Below are 12,904 nucleotides of genomic sequence, written 5' to 3'. Positions count from 1 at the left end.
GTGTAATGCTAGAAATATCAGTGGCCTTAGTATTTTGGTTAATTAACACTTCAGAGTTCAGACCAAAGGCATGCAGGGAGAAAAGTTAGAATTCAAGATGAGTGTGTCCGTGTCGAAAGCTTCTTCTGACCTTAATTACTACTCCATTGAATCGGTCCAAATCCATAAAAGTTGTCCATGGCAATGATCTCATTCCGGGGAATTTATACCAGGAAGGTATATATTGAGCCAATCATGTGTGCAATTTCAAGGCAGTTGCAAATTTATCGTGCTTGTTAAGGAAAAAGGAATTCCATATTGAAGCTTTAGGAATAAAGTCAAAACCTGTAATATGTCAACTATTGAAACTATACCTTTTTTTTAGACAAACTATTGAAACTACTCGTAATTCGACTGACAGGGTCACCTCCCGTAATCTTCATGAGCGTCGTGTCCTACTACCTGGAACTTGGAAGAAACTGTTGCTTGTCGCACCCCGCATGCATCGAGTGTTTATATCTGAGGGGCCCGGAGACAAGTCCATTCGGTTCCGAAGGCTTGGTCGTCACGTAATATTTCTGAGATGTGATGTCATTTTATTTACGGCCCGGAGACATCCAATTTTCGGTCAAAGGTAAAAGAGTGGAAAGTTTGACAGATACTCGGATACCCTCACCAGGCGGAGTCGGCCTGCCTGTCTGGCTCTAGGATTACGATTGAACACCACCCAGAACTGGACGCCATTATTGATTCTGAGTCTCTAAGACCTACGAAACGCTAAATTCTAGTCGACGTGCAGGTACCCTAATAGTACAAAACATCGACAAAAAGTCAAAACTGCTAAATTCTCGAACCCGCCCGATTCCAGCAGGAGAAGTAGGGTCTATGTCACTCCAAATTTTTTTGGCCGTCGCATCTTTGATCGTGTGGCCACAAATGCTTGGAGCGGATTTGGCCGGAAGCGGCTTCTGCTGCTCCTTGTTGGCTTCTATCGGCTTTCCCTCTGCTTCCATCGGTGTCGTGCAGCTTCTGCTCCAAAGCCAGCCCACCAAATATATATGCGAGCTTCCGATTCTGCTTCCCGATCCTTCCAGTAGCAAAAAAAAAAAAGAACTGCCAGAGCCAACCATGGTCGCTTGTGCTCGTCGCTTGCGCCTGGCATATGTACCCCGGTTGCAGCGCCCGTGTCCCGCCAAAGAGCGTCAGGCGCGTCACTGCTCGTTGCTGTTTCCACCGCTGCGGCCTCCCCTGCTTCCCGCCGCAGTCACATCGTGACCCCGGTGAGCCAGAGCGCGGGAGTTGCCTTAAATCTCACGTGCTCGTGCCTCCGCCTTGGCGTCCGTGTGCCAACTGTCCCCACTCCGCCTTGAATTGCGTCACGCGTCCGTGTGCCAACTGTCCCCACTCCGCCTTGAATTGCGTCACGACGTGATCCAATTTGGAGTTTTCCCTCCACCGTGCCATTAAGGCCGGGTTCGGCCGCGGCCGAGGGCAACCGCTTACCGCACTATCCCACGCCCAGCCAACTGTGCCACGAGCTTCACCTCCACCTCCACTGCACCCCGCGCGCCTCACTTGCACCTCTACCGCCTCGCCGGTGCTACTGACGCGGCCGCGCCGTCGCGGAGCGCCGCCGCCTCCCGCCGGCCGCACGTGGCCAACCCTGCTCGGGGTATCTCCGACCAAACCATCACCGCAGCCGTGACCAGGGTAAGCTAGTGATGCTCTCGTGCTAGCTAGTAGCTGCGCGGTGGTCTATACAGTCGCGCCACCATCGCATGCGGCCGCTCACTGTGGCCGTCACTCCCGCAAGCTTCGCTGCTACAGTAGCTTCGACAAGTGTAGGCGGTAGGGCTGTAGGCGCAGGTCGGCCCACTAGCTATGTCGGGGCAGGTCCTGGTTGGTCGGCGTGGCCGTCCAGTGCCACGTTCGCCGCGCCAGCGCTCGCAGGTGTGGCCAGGGACCTGGCCATGGTAAAGGCGATAGATTGCAGGGTCCTATTCGCATAGGCTCTCTCTCTCGGGAAATAGTGTCGTGGACGGTGGGTTGATTCGATCTTAGCGTGGGGGCGTTTTTACGAAGTTGGCAGCGCGCGCGCGGGTCGCTTGGTCATGGGCCACCTCGTGGTGGGCCACATCCACGCGGGCAGCGTGGTGGTGGGCCATGGAGTGGAATTCATTTTTTCTTTTCTTAATGAATTAGAAATAGCTTTATATTTTAATTTCTGAGTTAAACTTTGAAAATTAATATCAATTCACATAGATGTCCAAAAATTATGAAATAAATTTTATTTAGTTCCTAAAAACGTTGTCTATCTGATGGCATAGTTAGTTTATGCATGTCTGAGTTGATACTGAGGCCTATTAAATCAATTGCGAGTGTTTAGTGTTATTTAGATTAATATTTGTAGGAATTTTTGTGGCAAATGGATAATAGTTTTGTCCATGAAATTTTTACAGTAGGTTCATTATATTATTATTTGCTCACTGTAATTTTGTATCCTTAGAATAGGTTGATAAATAGGGTAGCTAAGTACTCCTTGTTTTAGTATGTATGAAATCGTAAATAAAGTAAGAAATGCATTTTTGGTTGCTAAGATAATACTCAAATGTTTCATACCTGTTTAGTGGGAAGGATGGGTAGCTTAGCATCTTAGTCATTAGAGTTAGCTTAGTAGCTTGGTAGATGTATTGCTATTTTAAGAGCTGATGTTGCTAAAATGTTAAGTGTTGCATCATCATTGCATGCATGTAGAGAACGTGTTGGTGGAGTTCGTGACCGCTGGAGAGCAGGAATACGAGGAGGTGATTGAAGAGTACGAGGAGGAGATCCTCGTGCAGGAGGAGGTCCCGGAGCCGCCACTGACTGACTGAGCTGACACCGCGTCTGGCCAAGGCAAGCCCCGGTGCATAACCCTTATTTTGAATAATCACTATATATATATATACATATATATATACATATATATATATATATATGATGTGCAATTACGTTACAGGATTTATATTGAAACTACATGCATAGATATATCTACCTATGAGTCCTACTAGCTTAGGTCGAGTAGCTGCTATGCTTAGGTTTTTTGGTAGCGTGAGTAACCTGCCGTTACTCACAATAGGTGATTATTATTATCACTCTTATGATAAAATGGTGAAAAGAAATAGAGACCGGACAGAGATATAGTACGGGTATTGGTGGGTGTAAGAGGTTGTGTCCCACAGCCAACGGGGCATAACTTGGTTACACTATTTTCCCTGTCCGTGTCGGTTAAGGACCGACCGTTGCATTGTATTCTAGTCAGGTCATAGATTTATTATCCTGAGCATATACTTGTTTATGGGAGTAGGGAAGGCTCGTTGCTCTCTTGTCGTGGGTTTCGGCTCTTTCTGGATCGACTGATTGGAGGTGGGGATGGTGGAGGTCTAAGCACCACACTGAGTCCGGGACTCAGGTGTGGGGGCTTGGAGTCCAAGTTTGGACGGGGACCTATACCCCTTGACAGGAGAGTGATGGGTTGGTCCTGCTTGTACCTAGGGTACAAGTGGGACATGTGTTTCGGGGTATCCAGCTGGGCACATTGATTCGCGAATCGTCGGGTAATCCGGTACGACTTGTCTACAATCTAGCACCGTAGTAAGAACTGAAAGATGAAAGATGGTGAAATGGACCTGTTTGCTCAACTCTTGCTTGAAAGTAGAACAGATGCTTACCTAAAATGGTTAGATAATGAACTAATCATGACTGCTAATAAGAAACATACATAAGGATTCACTACTAGTATTGCTTTCCGCAAAAAGAAAACCCAGCAACCCATAAAGCTTATCATATCCTTTGGAGTCAGAAAATTATTTCCACTAGTCGGGTAAATCTTGCGAGTACACTGTGTATTCAGGGTTTATTTACCCCTGTTGCAGGTGCTGCTTGAAGAGTAGCTGTTGTGTGGAGGATTCTTCTGGTGGGCAAAGACGGATCCTTGTATTCTACCGTTAGATGTTTATTGTAATTCTGCTGTTTAAATTCCGCACTCTGAACTTAGTATTGTAATAATGTCTTTCTAAGAACTCTCGTCGTATGAAATGGACTAAGTATTGTAAACCCGTTCTCATTATTGGATTCTGGAGGAAAAACATGGATTATTCGAGTTCTCCCTTGGGGTGTGCTCGACGGAACCATCTGGTGTAGCTTACTTTCGGGGCGCTTAGTGTCTGGTGGAAGACAAGCGCCTCCGGAAGCGTGCTATTTTGGACGGTTCTGCCACAATGGACATCGAAGACTCGCAGACTTGGAAGAGTGTAGGGAGAAGCGATTTTGATATCTATGTCCAAGTAGGTTCTAACCTAGACTTTTGGGTTGTTTATTTGCTTATTATCATTTGGAAAAGTTTTTTTTTAAAAATTCTATTCATGTTTTGGTAAGGGTGAGCGTAAGGTGCAGAACTTTGACATAAAGAAAGCAGCTGGAGGGAAATCTTACATTGCGGTCGAGAAGGCACCCCATTCGGCTTATCCCATATCTGGTTTGTTCGGCTTTTTTTTAGCTGGAACAGTGCTTTTCTCTCACAACATTTCAGCAAGAACAGTGTTTTTCAGCCAGTTTCAACCAACATTCAGTAAGCCGAACGAGGCCATATGGCAAGGGCACTAGAAACTTCCTTGAGACTCATCTCTTCTGGGCTGGCAAGGGCACTTGTTGCATACCTACTAGAGGCTACTACGGGCCTATGATCTCTGCTTTGAGTGCAACTCCAAGTACTTCCCATAGCTACTAACCATTGTTATTATATTGTTTTGATAATTTTCTTGGTGTAAACTGATGCCTATATAGTTCCTACTGTGACAAAATTGATAACTAAATGAACCAACAATTACACACCTAATATATTATTGAAACGTATCAACTTTGAACCTTTCTAAATTCTCATATATATATATATATATATATATATATATATATATATATATATATATATAGAACTACTGTTCTGTAGCTGGCCATAGAATAACTTATTCTGTAGCCACTTTGAGTTACGATAATTACTATGTTAATTTATGAGATTATAGTAACTCCTTACTAAGTGGTTTACTATAAAGTTATGGTAAATATTCCCATGTGTTATAGTAACCCAGCTATCGTAAATATATATTGACATTATGGTAAATTAGTATATAAAATTATGGTAAATAGAGGTGGCTACAGAATAACTTATTTTGTAGCCGGCTGCTGAATAGCCTCTCCCTATATATATATATATATATATATATATATATATATATATATATATATATATATATATATATACATTCAAATAGAAAAGTGAAAATTCATAAACACTTAACATAATATGCAAAGTTGGTTATATGATCACATTTTCCTAACAAGGGGATTTTTGTGATAGATTTCAAACCTATATCGCTTAAAGCGACACAGACAAAGCGTATAGGTGTAACTGTTGGAGTTGTGGTTGGGGCAACAACTTTAGGACTAGTAGTGCTTTCTGGACTCTACATCTGGAGGCAGAAAACAAGAAAATCATCATCGAAGAAACATGGTAAATGATGTGCTAGGCTCACAATGTATTCTTAAATTGGACAAAAAGGTTATACTCATGAATTTATATTTTCTTATGCTTGTAGAGCTATACATAATTGCTGGAAGATCTAGTATATTCAATTACAGCTATGGAGAACTAAGGATGGCTAGTGATAATTTTAATCCCACTAACCTTCTTGGTGAAGGAGGATATGGATCAGTTTATAAGGTTAGTTCATTTGTTGTACACATGAATGTGAATTTGCTATGAAGTTTTCCTCTAAACTTAAGTTTCCCATACTGTAGAGATAAGTTATGCACAACAGAGTCCTCTTTCTTTTTGCAAAGCTGGCTAGGTTGGGTAACACTTATGCCACTCTCTTAATAAAATCAATTTATATACACATCTCTACCACTTTACTTTTTTGTTAGTTTTTGGTAGTTCTATTTTCTAGTTTCTGCATATGGTCGCCAAAATGAAAGTTAGCAGTATGTTGATGTTGTCCATTGTGGTATATGTATGGTAAAGAGATGTTTGAAAGTTGCATTCTTAAAAAATGACACTTTTTTGGTAGGCTAAACTGACCGATGGGAGCATGGTGGCAGTAAAACAACTATCTGAAACATCTCGTCAAGGGAAGACGCAATTTATAGCTGAAATAGAAACTATTTCACAAGTGCCACACCGTAATCTCGTGAAGTTGTATGGTTGCTGCCTTGATGGCAAAAATCCGTTGTTGGTTTACGAGTACCTAGAGAATGGGAGTCTTGATAAAGCCTTGTTTGGTAAACCTTCATTAAATTTGACGCAACCTGTAATTCTTGGGGTTCACTGTATAACTTATCATTAATTTCCAGGAAGTGGGAGATTGAACCTAGATTGGACAACACGCTTCGAGATATGTTTAGGCGTTGCAAGAGGTCTAGCTTATACTCCTTCCGTCCCAGAATATCTGTCGTTCTCGCTTCCCGCGAAACAACTTTAACAAAATATATATTAAAAAATATTATTATTTATGATACATAATTAGCATCATTGGAAAGATCTTTGAATCTAGTTTTTTAACAAATTTATTTGGAGACACAAATGTTGCACATATTTTATACAAATTGAGTTAAAGTTATGGCACGGACACCGAAAACGACAGATAAATTGGGACGGAGGGAGTATACATGAAGAGTCTAGCATTCGTGTTGTGCATAGGGACATAAAAGGCCAGTAATGTCTTACTTGACGCCAATCTAAACCCTAAGATCTCAGATTTTGGGCTCGCCAGACTTTATGATGATAAGAAGACACATGTTAGCACAAAAGTTGCCGGTACTTTGTAAGGACATTTGCATCTTGGCCCCTTTATTTTTACACATCATTTTCATAAATTTATGAGCTAACAACATCATTTTTGCTCTTCTATCAAGTGGTTATCTTGCACCTGAGTACGCCATGAGAGGTCATATGACTGAGAAACTTGATGTGTTTGCTTTTGGTGTCGTCATATTGGAAACGATAGCTGGAAGGCCAAACTATGATGACAGGCTTGACGAAGACATGGCTTATCTTTTAGAATGGGTAAGGACACTATAAATTTATACCAATGAGACAATATTGCATTTTTTATTATGTTTGTTGACTAATTGAAAAAAAAAACTACATTGAGTTATATGGGGATATAACATTAAAGCTTGTGATTGTTGATAAGATTTTTCAATAAACACTTAGCCATAGTTTTTACATAACTAAATCACGAGAAAAAGATGGAATGAATAACTAATAAACTGCATATATCATTCTAGTTTTAGTTCGCCAAGGTTTCTATAGCACTCCCCTTGACACACAATATCATTTGTTCAAGAAGAATTCTACTCTAGCGGCCCTCTTCTAAAACGGGTAACAATTTTAGTTTTGACCACCAATATAAAGAATTGTATGTACTCCCTCCGTCCTGAAATGATAAGCGTATTTTATATAGGAAAAAGTCATACAAAATAGGTTTTAAATCTTAATTTCTCTAACAATATATTGTCATTTTCTAAAACATCAATATCATCTCAAAGGCACTTTAAACACAAATCTATTGGTGCAAATTTCATATCCTGAATTAATTTATATTTAATTTGAATATTAATTATTGGTCAAAATTTGTAAAATTTGACTTATCTCTATATCAGATAGCTTACCATCGTGGAATAGAGGAAGTATATACTTGTTTCGGTTTGAAATATATAGAGATACATTTTTCATAAAAAATTATATATTAGTCAAAGTGTCACTTATAAGACCTTCTTAATATCCTAGCGGCCACCTCGCATGATGTTAAAATTTAGCATGTCGGCTTTATCGTGGATCTTAAATACTGGAACCGTATATTTAAAATTGTTTGTTTCATTCTTTACTCTAATAACGCAGCGAACCACGGTGTATTTGGTTGAACTTAAAACAGATCGACTGTACGAGGGAGACCATCCTCTGGACGTTGTGGACCTCCTGTGTAAGGATGGCAACGGGTATATACCCGTCGGGTATCGCCGGAACGTTCTCTTCCCCGCTACGGAGAATTTATCCCGTCCCCATCCCCATTAACTGTCTCGGGTATAGATTCTTGCCCATCCCCGTACCCGTCGGGTATCGGTCGGGTAACAGATACCCGACGGGTACTGCATACCCGATAAACAAGGAAAGTTGGGGTCGCAGCTTTGCAATCGGAGACGTTTCTTCTTCACCCGGGTATAAGTATCGGAGTCTCGGAGATGCCGAGGAGAAGGAGTGAGGTTGCGAGGAGGACGAGCAAAGGTGGCAGAGAGACCGAACTGAGGAAGCGAGGGGCACGAGCGCTCGGAAGACATGCGTGCTTGTGCTGCTGACGGAGATGGTGAGGAAAAATTGAACGAGGGTTCCTAGAACACACAAACTATATATATGATTGTTCAGATTTGGACCAAATACCTATGTTGAGCTTCTTTGAGCCTAATACTCGCATGATAGCTCAAATAGTCGGGTTCCCCAACGGGTAACGGGGACGGGTAAACAGGGAACGTTCCCGTACCCGCTATACCCGTCGGGTATGGATTCTTGCCCATCTAGATGCCCGCGGGTAAAGATATGATCCCATCCCCGTCCCCTAATGGATCAAATACCCGTCGGGTATCGGGTATCGGGTCCCCATTGCCATCTTTACTCCTGTGCCATCCGCGTGGGCCTCCTGTGCATCCAGAGCTCACCTCGGCAGCGGCCGTCCATGTCCAGGGTGGTGTCCATGCTTGTTGGAGACGCCGAGGTGCCCGAGGCGCTCACCAAGCCCAGCTACGTCACCGAGTGGCAGTCCAGCTCGGGGCCCATGGAGGAGCAGGCCCGCATGTCGGCGTCGCCGTACCTGATGAGCTCCTCCGTCATCGAGGAAGGCCGGTGACACCACGTACGTCATTGATTTGATCCGATACAAACCATGGCCAGGCGGGCCTTTGATCGGAAACGGCCCACTAAGTTGTCAAGTGAAGGGTTGTTTGTTGTGTTGTGAGTGCGCTTTGAAAATGGCCCATTGAGTTTGCAAACGGTCGATAATTTAATTTCTGTGGCTACCTGGGCTCGAATCACTCTCCTGTTCTAGAACAACCATCAAATGCCAGGCGCAATACATACCCGTGAAACGGTTTCCTTCTTGAAATTAAAATCTAGTCCGTGCTAACCTTTCGATGATTTGAATTAAACAACCACATTTGTCAGTCCAAAGAAGTATTGGATTACTGGAGCAGACGATCAGAGAGGGATAAATAGAAGCCTCAAATTTTTCTCTCTATAGTAATTCTTGTGCTGGGGTCTAGCCGAGCACCCATGTTCATAGGCCCAAGAATCACCTCCAAATGATCTAGTACAACTTCAAAAAAGAACACCAAGAAAAGGCTGAAAAAAATTCACAAAAAGAACAAAAACAAATCATCCAAAGGGAGAAGACAATAGAGATAAATTCCACACGAATTTATTATCTTATATGGATTAAAGAATAAAAAATCCATCTATATATCATATTAGCCTACCTCCCCACATCTTTCCACTATTGTGAACGAAAAGTCTAAGAGGTGCACATCTCTCTCTAGGGCATCCTTGCTCTTGGATATAGTGGCGGGCCCAGGATTTCAGAGTAGGGTATGCCCATGGCCAAGAAATCAAATCGAGGTCGCAGCAAAGGACTCGAGCATGAAAGGATCAAGATGCCCAAGAGGGGGGGTGAATTGGGCTAATTCGAAATTCTCTTGCAATAAACAAATCCTACGGATAGCCCAATTAACCCCTTGTGCCTAGAAAAGTGTTTCTATCAAACTAATGCACAACGAACTCACCACCTATGTTCCAACCTTACTCAAGCAAGCAATTCTATGGATGTAAAACAAGTATTGAATTGCTCAAAGTAAATACTCAAAGTAAGTGCTCAAAGTAAATAGGGAGAGAAAAGAACGCGGCGATGTTTTGCCGAGGTATCGAAGAGTCGCCACTCTCCACTAGTCCTCGTTGGAGCACCCGCGCAAGGGTGTAGCTCCCCCTTGATCCGCGCAAGGATCAAGTGCTCTTTACGGGTTGATTCTTCGACACTCCGTCGCGGCGAATCACCCAAAGCCGCTCACAACTTGAGTTGGGTCACCCACAAGCTCCGCCGGGTGAACACCAAACTCCCAATCACCACCAAGCCGTCTAGGTGATGGCGATCACCAAGAGTAACAAGCACGAACTCTCACTTGACCACGCGAAGCCTAATGAGAAGATGGATGCACACTTTGCTACTCTTGATTTGCTAGTGAGGCTACTCTCTTGGATTCTCAAATCACAAACACCTCACTAGGACCTTGCTCTTCTTGGCACTCACAAACGTGTTTCTCAGCTGTTTGAATGAGCAAAAGTTACTCCACTCACGAGTGGAGCTTCTATTTATAAGGCAGCCTGAAAAACTAACCGTTATGAGCTTCTACGGGGTGACCGGACGCTCCGGTCGTGATGACCGGACGCTCCGGTCAGTTCAACCCGCGAACCAGTTTTCAAGTGATGACCGGACGCTGCCAGGGTCCGGTCAGTACCGACCGGACGCGTCCGGTCGCTCTTGGATGCTTACTGTAAACGACCGGACGCTGGATACTCAGGGTCCGGTCACACTGATCGGACGCGTCCGGTCACTTTTCCCAAGTCTGGACCCTTACTGGAGTCGACCGGACGCTGGCCCTTAGCGTCCGGTCACATGACCTTTCCAGCGTCCGATCACACCAAACTTGATCTTTACGGTCAAATGAACTGATTGGACCCTACGGCTAGCGTCCGGTCGCACCGGAGCCAGCGTCCGGTCAGTGTTTGACCCTCCATTCACTTCCAACTTTCGAATATATGTGAATGAAGTTTGCTCCAAAGGATCTTAGGCATTCATAGGAGCTACCTAGAGCTAGTTTTAACCAGTGTGCACCACACCTAACTCACTAGACTCAACTAGGTCAAGCTACCCGTTCATACCCCCCTTCATAGTACGGCCAAAGGAAAAAACAAAGTCCTAAACTACTCTAAGTGTCTTTCCAACTCCAATTGACACTTAGAACTAGTTATCCTTAACCTTGTCGTCCATCCTTTGAAAACCGAAACGATTTCCATTGTAGGGGCATGACAACCTCGATTGCCCAATCGATCTCCATTACCATGACCTAACTTAATTGTCTCTGCAAAACACACGTTAGTCATAGTAATCTTGTATTGACATTAATCACCGAAATCCAACTAGGGGCCTAGATGCTTTCAATCTCCCCCTTTTTGGTGATTGATGACAATACCACCTCGAGTATGTTATGGAGTGAGGTTTTTGACAGGGCTTGGTTCATATAAGCTTTTGTCAATAAGAACAAAAGAGTTAGTTCAAGCTTATATGACCCAAGCCAACACAATGTACTCAAAGAATATGAATTAAGCATGAGTACTAATAACAAAGCTCATTTGCTTCGAAGTATAAACGCGGAAGCAAAAGCAAATGAGCATTACCACAGGTGATATGACATATAGATAAAGCAAAGTAGAAGTCACACATGTCAAATATCACAATCACGTAGATAGCACTATCACATATATATAATAGTATGCATGAAAGTAAACACTACGAATGCATAAGTAATAGTGTATCACACAAATGAAACTCCAAATGTATATAATAAGCTAATACTAGATAACTAGCTCCCCCTAAAACTCGCTCCCCCTAGTCTACATACTCAAACCCTCTCCCCCTTTCGGCGTCAAACACCAAAACCTAGGGGTCGGACGGCGGGGCTGCAGCTGGATCGAGTCGGGCGCTGAAGTACGTGGAGCAAGATGGAACTGGGCGCCATCATCATCTGATCCTGAGCTCTGAACTGACTGACCCTCTGAAAGCAGGAAGTGTCGCTGAAGTGGTCTGGGTCTGAGCTGGGGCTGGTGCTGCCTGTGAAGCTGCAAGTATGTCTGTCGTAGGATCTGACGAGGCGACAGACGAGGGGAGCCTCTGAGTGGTCATGATAGCTAGAGCTGCTGTAGACGGTACCGGCAGTATGCATGTGAGGCGGAGTAGGCATGCCGGTCAACTCGCTGAATGATGCTCCAAGACTCCTGGAGACTGACGACTCAGCACGAATAGCGAGGAAGTACTGCTCTGGTGAAAGAATCCGTGCTGATAAAGGCGTGAACTGCGGGGCTAACACCAGGTGAGGCTAACCACTGGGACACCTGTACTAGGAGGTGACATGTAACTGAAGCTGGAGGCTGTCCCTGACTCTGAAGCCCGATGGGCTGTACTGACTGGAGTCGTCGAAGTGGTAGGAGGCTGTGCAAGCTGGGGGCGAAGGCTGTGGCAGTGGGACCCCAATAGGCTGTCACTACATGCTGCATGAATCCCATGAGCTGCTGCTACATTAGTAGCTGCTGGTGCTGAAGGAGCTGCTGCTGCCGCTGGAAACTCGTCCTGACGAGCCTGAAACTGTGCGAAGTTTGGCAGCTGTCTCCTGTGCCTGTCGTGTCTGATCCTGCTGCATCCGCTCAAGAATAGCAATGAGAGCGGGGTCTGTCTGTGGAGCAGGTGGAGCAGAACTGGAGCTACCGGCCTCTGCATCGTGTCTGCGTGGAGGCATCTGAGGTATAGGCTGGTAGTCGTCGTCGGAGCTAGTCACTGTACTCGCTCACCTCCTGCTGTGCCTCTAGCTCCTCCTCCTCAGTAGGCTGCAATCCCTCTGATGATCTCATTCCTGCTGAGCTGCAGACTCTGGCACGTCGGGGCAACGGCTAGGCTGACTGGGTGCCTGAGGAGTGGCAGTGTCTGATCCTCTATGACAGGTTGTAAGCTGGGAACTCTGTGGTGGCACCTGTATACTCATCCTATCATGCCAGGGGGCTTATCAATCACAACTC

The 12,904-nt window shown here is 44.4% G+C and overlaps 1 pseudogene; it reads left to right on the top strand.

Moving 5' to 3' along the window:
* Positions 1-4,238: 4,238 nt before the first annotated feature.
* Positions 4,239-12,904, top strand: part of LOC136496109 (probable LRR receptor-like serine/threonine-protein kinase At1g56130) — a 33,823-nt pseudogene continuing 25,157 nt past the window's right edge.

Source organism: Miscanthus floridulus, chromosome 12 (assembly GCF_019320115.1).
Source record: "Miscanthus floridulus cultivar M001 chromosome 12, ASM1932011v1, whole genome shotgun sequence".
NCBI classification, from domain to species: domain Eukaryota; kingdom Viridiplantae; phylum Streptophyta; class Magnoliopsida; order Poales; family Poaceae; genus Miscanthus; species Miscanthus floridulus.
This window is presented reverse-complemented; position numbering and strand designations above follow the sequence as displayed.